At 46.1% G+C, this 13,113-nt stretch overlaps 1 long non-coding RNA gene across 1 annotated transcript; it reads right to left on the bottom strand.

Annotated features, from left to right (window-relative positions):
• Positions 1–206: 206 nt before the first annotated feature.
• Positions 207–1,732, bottom strand: LOC146180458 (uncharacterized). Its single transcript, XR_014700084.1, has 2 exons — positions 1,368–1,732; positions 207–602 (listed from the first exon to the last, which is right to left on the bottom strand). It is a non-coding gene; the product is annotated as an uncharacterized LOC146180458 (long non-coding RNA).
• Positions 1,733–13,113: the final 11,381 nt, after the last annotated feature.

The following is a 13,113-nucleotide window of genomic DNA, read 5'->3' as shown; positions in this document are numbered from 1 at the left end:
CCAATGAAAGTTACTGGCAAAGAAGGCAGCATAGAAAGGCAGCAACACTTTCAGACGCTGGCTTACCTTGGCCGGCTAAGAATGCAATCATGCATGATTCGTAGTGGAAACCTTGGTGGAAATACTGGTGCTACTACTTTTGAGTACAAGGTATGATGCACAAAGCACAGGCTCAAGTGCACAGTTTGCAATTCAGTGTACGGCAAGTATGGTTTTCATATTCATGGTTTATTACAGCAACCAAACAAATACAGTGATAAAGCACACCAACAAAAAATACACGTCACAGGCAGCTCAAGCAGTAGTTTCTTTAAGCTGGCTATTCATCTTAATGGTCACAGTGCGGATAGAAAAAAGCCCTTCAGTCCCACGAACGTTGCCAGGTAGGAAATTGAAAAGCAAAGAAGACAGTGCTAAGACAGCTTCAATTGAGGCAAACATGACATGACGTAAGTAGGCGCATCAACACGAGTCGCAGCCTTTTTGACGACAGATACGCAGACGGTTTGAAGTGCTTGGAACAAACCCGCAAGTCTCGCAGCTGCCATGGTGTCTTCTTCTCCAGGCTGACGTTGTGGTAGAACTGCACCCACGCTCGGCACCTGGACGTGATGCAACGTGCACGTTATTCGCAATTGCGCCGTAAGGAATACTGCATACTCCAAACGCCAATGCGTCATTATTCCTGTCAATGCTAACTGCAGTACATTATATTTCCATTATATCTGAACTATGGTAGTAAATGCTCGCCCCAAGCTCTCAGCGCCTAAGAGTGCGGTTACGTACGCTCGTCCTCATGGCATGCGGGTAGCTATACTTTTCTGTGATTAAGATTGACGAGAATGAAGTGCGTTTAAAGTTACCCTAACGGTCATGCATATGCAGAATAGCAATAAGAAGACAGGCAGTAACTCCTGCTGCGTGAATTCAGTTAAAACACCCTCAAGGCCGCGCATATACACGTGGCGGAATTTTGATACTACCAGTTGCGAGGGTCAAGTTGGCTTCGCGGTGTTGGAAAACTAAACAGTGTTGCGCTCCGACTTGTCAGGCAGCACAATTGGTTTTAAATTGGCCTTCCGGTCAGTGGCATGCGCGTGGTTGCTCCTGAGAGCCCGGTATCAAGTTAACGCTGGTGATAGCCGGCTGCATGAAACTCACCATAAATCAGACAAATGGTGGGCCTCTTTCGCACAGCTCAGCACTTAAAATGTGTGCCCTGTAGTGTAGTACATAAATATCCCCGAAAAAATGAAGCCACGTGCGCACGAACTGGTTACAGAAACAGAAGCGAACAGCTCAACGAAAGCATTCGGAGCATACCTAGAGCAGACGCCTTGTAGCAGACGACACTGACAAGAGCTCACCTGTGAAAGTCCAGCGGGAAGCGGTGTAGCTTGACACCGACGGCACTGTCCATGCTGTCGCAATGTGCCACGGCGCATCGTTTCTTCACACGCCGCAAGCTAATCTTGAAATAAAGCGCTAAGCGCTTCAAAAGAACAGCGCGAAGCGTGCAAAGACGGGAAAAAGACTTCGCACTGGCCGCACGTCGAAGGGAAAGACAAAAACCGAGAAAACTGCCGCAGCGGTGCGGCGGGGTGCAAATTTTACAAAACGGTGACAGAGACGCGACGCGCAAGGACGACGAAAACTTCGCAAAAGGGCGTTTCGAGACTGGCGATATAGTGCCTAGAATATACTGACTAGGTACGCGAGTAAATCGGAAGCCAAACCCATACTGACTAGTGTGTCGAGCGCGCCGGCTGGGATGGCTCGAATAGCAATGAAAGCCGCCGGCGGCCGCATAGCGGCGCTGTGGTGCGAGAGGGTGCGAGCCGGCTTCTCGCGCACATTGCGCCGCGCTGCTGAGAGTTGGAAAGGGAGCTGCGCGTTGCTTTGGCTCACGTTTAATACTTTGTTTTAGAGCTATTTCAGGAGCTTAGGATTGATATAACGTTTTAACATGCTAATGTTAGTATCGAATTGCTTTGTGCAGATTGCTCGAACTTGAAAGCTCAATCGGTACGTGGGCCACACGCTAACCCGGTAAACGCACATGAGAGCTTTCGCGTTTGGAGGAATTCAAACTCAAAGAATACAAGTCACGAAACACAGATTCGGTTTAAAGAACGAAGGCAGCATGTTTAATCAAAGGTGACAATGCGAGTGGAAGGCAATGCTGGCATGTTCTTCCCACTTGTCCAGATATCCTAAAAAGTCTTCCAAGAAACGCATATGTCTGGGCTACCCGGCTTAAGTGCACGCTTGGTTATCCTGGAGGTCATTACTCGTATCAGGCGATTGATTAGCTTGACGAAGTCTTCTGTTGGTTGCACCCGAGTGTATATATTCTCCACATGCCGCCGGTGCAAAAAAAGTTGGAATGCAAGGTCAACCTTCATCTTTTCAAAGTTATTGGGTCTTAAGCATAAGCTAGGCTGTCATCCACGGAAGGTATCCGCATCCATGTAACCGGAATGAGAATGTCCTCAAACGGATGACGGCCTCCGTGGTAGTTAGGTGTCTGCAGCGTAGCCTGGCTGCCACTCTGTTCCCCCTCAATGCCCGCTTCACTGGAGCCGGAGGAGTCGTTGCAGTCTTGAAAGCCAGCTGCGAGAAAACAGGAGCCCTCGTTGATTTCCGAGCCCGAATCGCCGGGTCCAGTCCCTGCGTCCCGCTTATGGCGTTTACGAGCTGGTATTTGCTGCTCGCATATGTTTCTTTCCTTCCTTTTTGGTGCCGTCTTGGGCACCAGGTGTGGAGGTTATAATGTTAACGTTTTGAAAATAACCATGTTAAAATAACCATCTTCTACATGCTTCTGTTTCGCACCCCAGTTATGTAACCCCCCTCACATATAATAACTCCAATCGGAGCCCATGAGGTATTTGAATAAAATAAATAAATAAAAAAAACAGCAGAACACAAACGAGGAACCTTTACTTACAGCGGCTAATTAAGGTACATCGCGGCCTGCGATTGCACAAGGTTTTGCCGAAGTCACCATCTTTTGAATGAAGAAGCTGACGAAGTTTCTTTTTTTTTTTTTTTCTCAGATACACAATATGCACGAGACGCGGCCGGTTAATCGCGATGAAGCTCGTTGGTAATGCCGCGCTTACGGTGAAACATGCGCCTAATATATAACTGCATCCATATGACATATGTGTAGCGCAAAAGGACAATCGAGGGACACAGAAAAGGTACACAACACAGGTGCTGTCTGTAGCGCCTGTGTACAATCTTTGTGCTACACACTGCCATGGAGCACCGTTACCGACTCGCCCAGGTTTGCATCCTTGTGAATATAACTGCATGCTCTAAAAATGTTTCTCGCCAACAAAAGCAGTTGCCGTTTACCTTCCGTCATTTCTATCGATGCTTCGTTCCCATTGTACAGAATGCGTACTTACGTAGCATCAGATAGCGCAGTAATACGTACGCTCCTTGTTCTAGCGGTAGCGGGCCCGTTTGCCAAAAAAGCAAGTCTTCTCTGTGCACCACCGCTTTTTTTTTTTTTGGCATTTTTCTCTGCAGTCTAGTGAGAGGCACTGGGAAACAACAATCGGGAACCGCGCTTCACCACTGGCGACACAGTAAAAAAAAAAAAGAAGGAATACAGGCGAGCACAGAACGCGCGCACAAAACGAGAAAAAAAAAAAAAAAAACCCCGATGCAATCGTCGCCGAGCAGGTAGAAGTGCGGAACGACTCGCATGAGCAAACACCTACACCGTAAATAAACTACTGCACCTTCGTGAAAGCAAAAGACGCGCAGAAGCAGGTTTAACACGCACGCACAACACCAACAGATTGCCGTATTCTGAAGAGAGAAAACTGCGTCGTCTGCTCAGGTGGCACCCTCCCGACAAGCAGCGCCCTCTGCCGCTAACGATTGGCTTTCATTGCAAAGAGCGCCATCCTCGCCCATAGGGAAGCGCGGGCGCTCGTCACACTAGCCAGTATATTCTAGGCACTATAAGCTCGTTTCCCTGCCCAGCTATGGTGGCTAGAAGGCGTATATCCGATCCCAACAAACGGATGCGGCGCGAGGGAGAAAACGAAGATGGAGAGGGAGAAGAGGCCTTCGGCTGGCTGTTACGAGCTGCGGCCGGCACCCCCAGTCCACGCTAGCGACTCAAGGCATGGGTCTCGGCGCTCGTGTTGTGGCAGCGTACGATGCGCGTTGTTGCGTGGATGTGTGTGCGCGCTCTTGTGCTATACATGTGCCGCGAGTCTTCTCCAAAGACCGCATGAGGCTAGTCGTCTTGTCTTGCCCCGGATGAACTAAATGCGATTTGTGCATTGATTCAATCGCTGGCGCACGGCCGCTCCACGAAGCCCTTCGTGGCTCAGACGCAGGTTTGTTACATACCGCTTACATGCAAATCGGTCCCGAAATGCGATCTATTTTATGAGGGAACGCAAGCCTTGTATTTCCGCAAGATCCCTTGTGCTGACTGCAAGAGTTTGTTCTAGTAACGTTGCTGCTAGCCGTTGGATGTGCGTGCGTGATGTGCCGCGAGACTACCCCAAAGACTGCATGAGGCTAGTGCTCTAGTGGCTAGTCTTCCGCCTTTTGCGCGAGGATGTGGCGCCGTCATGCGGGAGCGGGCGGGAAACACATTGAGCGGCAGTGTAGCAGACGACGCGAGAGCGCACCATACGAAATGGCCACGCCAACGCTGGTAGAAAGCGAAAGCTTCCCTCCTTTTTTTGGCCTCGGAGCGGAAAGTAGTGACAGTGGTTGCAGCATATCATGTTCACGCAGTATGGGGGAAGGTAGAGCGTTTTCACAATCCACTCATAACGCACGTACGTATATGTAAGAGCGTGTAGCGCGGGCCGTGTTCGACGTGACAGAATGAGACGCTCTCAGCGTGCAGGTTTTCGGCAGACAGGAGAGCGTGGGGGCAGAGAGAGAGAGGGATCTCAAAGGGCAAAGCAGCCAGGGGTTTGTTGATGCTGCAGAGCTAGGTGGAATCGTCTCCTGTGACTTTGAGCGGCGCATATGCGCGGGGTGTCTTGAGTTACCGAGCACAATGCGGTCACGGCGGCGCCGGCATGGTGCAATGGGCGTCGCTTCCTCCTCGCGTCATCTACAACCGTGCAGCTATAGGATTTCATCCACGAAGATCGGCAGAGAGTCACATATACACACCCCGTGAAAAGGGCATTGTCCCGGCCGGAATGCACACCTGCAGGAAACGCGCTGCATTTTTCTGGCAATGGATGATTCAGAGCTGTAGCCGGTTTCTAGCCTCAGGAGTCAGAACGGATGTGGTCGCAGTGGTGAAAAGGTTCTCGGTGCGCAGAGAATGGTCATTCTGTTGTGAAAGGATCTCCAACGTTCATTTCTGCCTCCGCCGCGATTTCTGCGGAATCAACAACTTGGTGACACATGTGAATCTCCTACATATCGGATGCGCATCTCGGTCAGGAACCAACCCTGTTCTACGTCCAGAGCGATCCACTCTGCAAGTGAACGAGCATGAACCCTCCAGGAGACTCATTTATTGTGCCGGGCGGTTTCCTTGCCGTTGCAAACGGTTGGACGAAGACGACGATTATCAAGCTCCGTAACGAAGTGCATCTGATTGCGTACATTAAAGGAACAAAGTCCGGATGCTTTGGCGTGCACGAAGGCGAGCCTTTAATTTAAAAAAAAAAAATACTGTGCGTCGTGCAAGTGCGTCCGAGCGGCAAAAACACAGATACTACAGGTATGTATGCATCTAAGCGAAATAGGCATGATGAAAAGTACCTACTGGAGTTTTCACCCAGGCTGTAGCGCACCAGTGATAGCTGCAATGAGGATTTCTTCGGTGCGTGATTGCTTCAGTTGCACCAAGGCCTGAAGGCGATGTATTTTGTCCCTTCTTATCTTTATGTGCGAAAGGGCTAGGTACCTTAGATATCACAGGCGGCTGTGTGCGCTAGGCCGTAATATTTAGCATGTTTTATCGTGACTGCCACCTCACTAACAAGAAAAAAAAAAATACGGCGTTTTAATGCACTGCCGTTCGCGAGCCTCATGACCAGCTCAACCACTCAGCTCGCTAACGGCGGTGCATCACAACAAACACCCTTTTTTTCTTCTTTTTAGTCAGGCGGCAGTCGCAATAAAACATGCTAAATATTACGGTCTAGCGCACACAGCCACCTGTGATATCTGCGCTACCCGGCCCCTTCGCACATAAATAAAACAAACGACAAAATACATCGCCATCAGACGCGCCGAACAAATGCTCATTGCGGCTATCACTAGTGGGTTACAGGCTTGGTGCAAACTCCGGTAGATACTTTTCATCATGCACATTTCCTTTAGATGCATACATACCTGTAACGAAGTGTTTTTCGCACAGTCGAGAGCACGCAGTCGGCTGCCAAGGTCGCCCATTCACGTCTTGACGCTTGGTTGCCCTAATCCAAGCTTCACGCCGTTGCAGGTCGCGGCTCGCCGAAGGAAACCTAACAAAACGCGTCTTGCATCCCGGCACGCCTCGAGAGTGGCAGCCGTAAGCGGCACAGGTGGTTGGCATCGTTTTACCGAGGCTGTGAACGTACCGCGCCTCCAGCCCCCGTGCGTTGGCTATGAGTGCGGCGACGAGAAGCGCCGTCGACGCCTCTCAGTGTGTTTTCATCAGTCGCCGCTGGGGCTTCGCGCATGCGCAGAAAACTCGCGCAAAAGGGGGATTAAATGCGGTTTATTTGTGCATGTATTCAATCGCTGGCGCACGACCGCGTCATGAAACCCGTCGTGGCTCTCAGACGCAGGTTTGTGTTACATATCGTTAACATATGCAAATCGGCTCCGAAATGCTATCGCACGCCTTGTATTTAGGTGAGAACCCACCTAAACCGTCCAGTGAAGCAAAGGCCTGCATAAAAAAAAAAAAAAAAATGGTGACCGTCCGTAGCTGTGCTTCAACCCCAAAAGCTGATACATTACTTTTCTGAGTGCCTCTACTGCGTGCAAACACCTTCCGCCGTGCATGTAGTGAAAATGATTTGTGTATTTTGCAAGTGGCTTTAAACAGCTCGTGCAGCTGTTGCTTAGGTATTGCAGCAATGTGGCACTGTTCAAAGCTATCTTGTTTGCTTCTTTAAACAGTTTAAAGCTTTAGTTTCGCAGGGTAGTAGATAAGAGTGAAAGGGTGCTCACAGTGTCATAAATGGCAATATAGCATCAACAAAACCTGCAGATGTCGCCCTTCATCAACAATTTTCCTTCTAGAGATTTACTTTCAGATTAAAACAAGCATTCATTGAATATCCATGCTCAGGTGGAAATTGCCACCACCAGCTGCTGCCTCTGAATACACTTTCTTTCCTTCAACATCAGGGTTAAAGGCCAGGGCAATCGCGAGTTTCTTTTCTTTTTCACTTATTTGATCAGTAAAGAAAGTGTTGTTCCTCCTTCGGTGTGGTATATGGTGTTTAACTTCCATAAGTGATATAGAAAAACTGCCTATAAGAGACGTCATAGTGGACAGCTCTGCATTAATGCCATTGATTTGAGGTTCTTCGTGTGCACTGACATTGCAAGTGTGTCTTGCATTTCACCTTCATTGATATGTAACGACCACTATGGCTGGAACTGAACCCAGGTCCTCGGCCTAGGATGTCTTGATATGAGTACTATTTTCTTTTGCAAATGCAATCCTTAGAAATGTAGTTTGTTGATTGCAGACAGCAGCAGAAACAAAGCCTAGCACAAACACAGACTAGAAATCACTTTTTTCACTGGTACACACTATGTTACTTTATCTGTGTCAATGTGATGTGGGCATTAACAAAATCAGCCTTGCATGTTACGCACATTTGCAAAAATGTTTTTTTTTTCTTGCGAACAAAGTGGTAAAAGTTTAATAATAATTTATTGGTACAATATATTAATCCATTTATTTCTGCTACCAGCCCGAAGTGCAATGTCTGGTGAAGGTATGTGTCTAATACTGATTAGTTAAGCAAGGCAAAATGCATGAAACAAAGTCTATTACTGTTTTCACATAGAGGAGAAGTAATTCATTTGTAGTCAGTGTGCACGAAGCAAGAAAAGTATTAACTTTGGCATGTTTTAACCTTGACAGTGTATTCCCTTGCAGCATACTTGCGCTCTTGCTGCCCATGCAGTCATGAGGGAGCTGCACTAGTTGCTACTGTTATCATATGGGCAAACTATCCCGATGAACTAAAATGCTGGCAGGGGTATGTTGCTGTAGGTCGCTGTATGTGAGCAATTCTTCCATTTCAAGTTCCTCGGCATTAGGTCTCACCGCTCGGCCGACAAAACCTCGAGCGTGTTGATGAGCACCCTCATTGCCTCGGTACCCTGAGTGGGCAGGTGTCCATATGAGTTCTATTTCTCTGTCGAGTCTGATATCCGCGAGGTTGTTTCTGGCAGTATTTGATATTCTGCTACGCGAGAAGTTACGTATGGCAGTTTTTGAATCAGTGACAATTATGTCCGCATCTGCTGTAGCGATAGCGGCTTCTTCCTCCTGGTCCGAGTAGCGGACTTTGACCGAAGCAGCTGATACGCATTTACTTACTGTACTGCTTAATTACAAAGATAGCAACAGCACCGTCAGCCATATAGTAATCCAAGGCGTCGGTATACACCACCCCATCGTGATTTCGGTATTTTCTGTTTAGGGCCCTAGCTCTAGCTTTCCTCCTGCCTTCATGGAAGGAGAGATGCATGTTTTTGGGCACAGGTTTGGAGATAATTTTGTCGCCAGCTCCTCTTGGTAGTGGTCCTAGTGGTTGGCTAGTGGTTCGGCATTAATTCTCATGCGGTTGAGAATTTGTCTGCCTGCTTTAGAGTTTGTTAGTCTTTGTAGCTGCAATCAGCTCCTCTACATTGTTGTGTATCCCAAGTGAGAGAAGTTTTTCGGTTGCAGTGTTTCTGGGTAGACCTAGCCCAGCCTTGTAGGTGCTTCTAATGAGTGTCTAATTTCTCCTTGTCAGATTGAATGAGGCGGAGATAAGGGACAGAGTATGTGAATCGACTTAGTACAAAGGCATGGATAAGACGACAAATGTCAGCCTCTTTCTTGCCGTTACTCTGTGTATCAGTCTAGTGATTTATCGCACAGTCATTTCCAGCCTGTTGATAGTAACATTGCTCTTCCTATTGCTCTGGATGTAGAGCCCGAGCACTCTAATAATATCAACTGTGGGTATGGGTAGTCCGTGCAGGTAGACTTTTATCTCTACTTTGTCTTGCGTTTTCCTTCTCACTGCTAGTAGTTCAGACTTATGTTGTGAGCATTTCAGCCCAATCTGGTTAGTGTATGACTGGACTACATTCACTGCTTCTTGAAGCGTTTCCTCTATGTGAGCGTCCGAACCTTTTGCTACCCACAAGGTGACATCGTCAGCATATAGGGAGTGTTGAAGATCTTGGATTTCTTCAAGTTTGGGAGGCAGACCTATCATTGCTAGGTTGAACAAGAAGGGAGAGAGGACTGATCCTTGCGGGGTTCCTCTGTCTCCTATTGCTATTTTGTCCGATGCAAGTCCTGCGATACTTAGCTCTGCCCGCAGTCCTTCCCAAGAGAAAGGAAGGAATGTAATTAAAGGTTTTGTTCCCTGCGTTTATGTTGGCGAGGGTTTGGAGAATGGCTTCCAGATCCAAGGCAAAAATCGCTTTGGTTCCGGTTTTGTTAGGGGGATCTATCACTTCTGCATGCAACTGAAGCATTACGTCCTGAGTAGAGAGTTGAGTTTTGAAGCCAATCATTGAGCTGGGCAGAAGGTCATTCTCTTCTGCGTAGTTCTAAAGCCTATTTAGAATAACATGTTCCATAAGTTTACCTAAGCACGACGTAAGAGAGATGGGCCTTAAGTTCTCTATGCTTAGTTTCTTTTTGTGTTTAGGAATAAAGACAACCTTCACGTGTTTGCACATCTGCGAAAGTTCACCTTTGTTCCAATATTCATTCATTAAGTCGTTAATTGCTGAGAGGTAGTATGTAAATGGCCAATTGCGGCCCAAATTTCCGCTTCCGCGATCTCTCTGTCGAAGTCTTCATTAGGAACCCCTTCGTACTCATAGGTAGCATTGGGGTTGCTACCGGCATTGAGATATCTGCTTCGGAGTTCGCTTAGCAGATCTGCATCTGTACTTGGGTATTCTTATATGATTTGATTCATAATAGCATAATAATAACATATTAGCAGCGAAATGGCTGAACACAATCACTATAATATTTGGCTTCTGCTGTGCCTTGGTTGTATAGTCCTTCCCCCTAGCAATAGCAACACACTTTCACCACTAGTGCAGTCGTCGGCACGTCTACAATGCTGGAGAGGTGTGCTGCGGAGCGAACAAAGTGAAATTTTGTTTGGGCTGCTCTATAAGTGGTAAAGTGTAGCTGTCAGTGCAAGTAGTATGCCTATGCACCTTCAGTATAGCGCCATCATTGTTCCTAGAATTGGGCCCCTGCTCAAAAATTTCATTTTCTTTGTGCGACAGGTTGGTGTTCGAGCACTCCGGGCAGACTTGCTGACGTCTTTACATCAGTCTGTACATCATAAGTTGCTGGTTTACCTCGTGCCCCCCACAGTACCAACCTTGTGCCATTGAACTTCTAGCTGCTTCCTAGAATAAATTAAATCGTCAACTGCTGTTCACTGATAGTTTAGTCAACAAATGCACCAGTCACAGTTAGCGTGCTGCCACCAGTGAAAACTGAATCAAAATGTGTGAAGTAGGACTGAGCTCATTTCTAAGCGTTATTTTAAATGTAAATTCTTTCAGTTCCATCATGTAATGAGTTACAGGACAAAAAGCAAAACGTTTTTTAATGCACACTGTATTAGGAACAAAAGTGTTCCTGTGACACAAACAGCCAGTGGTTAATAAAGCCATTCGGAGCTGCCTAGCTGTGTCATCGTGCGGAAGAGCTAGACTTTTTTCTATGGCTACAGTGGAGAATATGATGGGCTTTCGAGTTTTTCCTCCTCAGCTAATTATATCTCTCATTTTTTTTGTTTACACCTTAGTGAATTTACGTCCTACGAGAACTGCAGATTGCAAACTTTTTATGGCTGCAACGTGCAACAACAATGGCTTTGCAAAATGAGTACATTTCTCACACCTTACAAAAGTTTAAACACCTAATCTTTTCGGCACAATGAAAAACATACTTCTAAGGTAATCATTCCATGAAATTTTTGTTAGAAATGCTGTAGAAAAGTTTTTACCAAGAATATTTTCATCAGTTGATGTTACTGATGTCTTTTGTTTGTATGAAGAAGCTGGAAACCATGATAAATGAGCAAAATGTCAATCACAGGCGGGCAAAAAGGATGTATTGAAAGCTAATATAAAAGGAAAGCTTTGCTGCCAGACATTCATTTTTTTTTACAGAAGAGAATAATATATATATGAGTTCCCGCACCCAGCCGTTATGGCACTTTGACAAACGCCTAAGTCTATGCAAGCATTAAATGACCGTGGTCGCCATTGCAGCCAAGAAATGCAAAACATTGTGGTTCCACTGAGTGACAGAAGCTAGATGCACTTCACTGGCGAAGTGAAGGGAGCATTTATAATCAGCAGAGTGATGGCCAGAGAGTGCATAAACTAAAATAGAACATGAACACTCGTGAAAAAAAAGAAAAAATCATGTGCACTCTAATACTTCACCGAGATGTGGCCATATGGTGGGATGCACCGGTAACGGCAAGGTTTCACAGCAATGTAACACTCTAGCTCATTTGATGAGATTTTCAGTGATAAATAAATCCTTTTGCTTCCTGTACTGCTGTCCTCAATTGCAAGGCTAGAGCTTGCCATTTCCATCATAATTTATGACACATTTTGGTCTGTTAGTCTCTTGAATGTGAATGTGAAGAAACCACCTACACATATTTCCGCCACTTTGTGATTCTGCCAAAAACAAATTCCGATAAATGAAGATTACAATCAGTTCGCCACTGCGTTTAAGATAGTTAGTGTATAGTGAGAACTCGGTATTTTTCTGTATTTCTACCCAAGCATGCTTTGTGAATGTGCAGACAAACCCAATCATTATCCGAAAATTATCTGCATCAACTCAGCTGCGTTTTCAACTGTTGAGGACAGTATAAAAAAAAATTTCGGAGTGAGAAAAGCATAACAGAGAGATTGCTGGCAACACTCCCAGGCTTTCCACATTAGGTGTACTGTAGATGCAAGATGTGTAGTGCTGAATGACCCTATAATTCGTCTCTTGTGCTTGATTGCACAAGTGCAAAACTAAAGGAAGTGCGAGTTGCTTTAAGGTCACTCATAAGGCAAAGCCATTTGCCTATGTCGCAAGGAACCCATCACAGAAAGAGCACAATACAGGAGCCTCGAGGCACAACATACACTGACACGTGACCAAGAGAAGATGGTTTGTACTTATTGTGTTAATACAGTTCTTTACAGCTTTTGCTTAACAAAACTTTTCAGAGTTGTATATAATTCCTCATTAAAAACTACCTAGCACTAGTTCTAAGGAAAGTTCACACTTTTACAGCCATCTTCTACAAAATATAACTTGCCAGTACAATAATCTCAAAGCAGTGCACAAAACAGCTTTTGATAACTGTATCTCCCGAATGCAATTTCAGCGATTTCAGAGAAAGTTGCAAATTCCCTGCAGTATACCTTTAACAGTGGCTCTGGCTAGAACCCTTTGGTGCTCCTAGAGGAGGACTAAAGGGTTTTGGTACAGCTGTTACTCTCACCACTCAATCGCATTCCAAGTGGCACTTGTGGTATTAGACCTATTGCCGCATTGGTTGGGGGTGACCCTTGTGAGCAATCTCAATATTCAGCTATGCACAACCGAATTAGTATACTCGGACGAACAAGGTTTAACAGCCACTGCTGTAGCTTTGGATCTCTCTATTTACATATAGTTGCCGTCTCTCCTACTTCCGCCGTAATCTTTCAGGTAAAAAACGATTACAGTAATAATTTTCCATTAGTCAATGGAAAATCCTGTGAAACAACAATAATAAAAATTTCCATATGCTTTACTTGATTTCAATCACTTTTGGCTTTTTTCATATGCATGTCGTCACGAGCCATTCATTTTCCTACCCTTGTCTGTGCACGAAAGGAATGAAG

The sequence above is a fragment of the Amblyomma maculatum genome, chromosome 8 (genome assembly GCF_055883805.1).
Source record: "Amblyomma maculatum isolate TAMU_Amacu chromosome 8, ASM5588380v1, whole genome shotgun sequence".
NCBI classification, from domain to species: domain Eukaryota; kingdom Metazoa; phylum Arthropoda; class Arachnida; order Ixodida; family Ixodidae; genus Amblyomma; species Amblyomma maculatum.
Note: the sequence above shows the minus strand (reverse complement) of the source record. Positions and strands in the feature narration are given on the sequence as shown.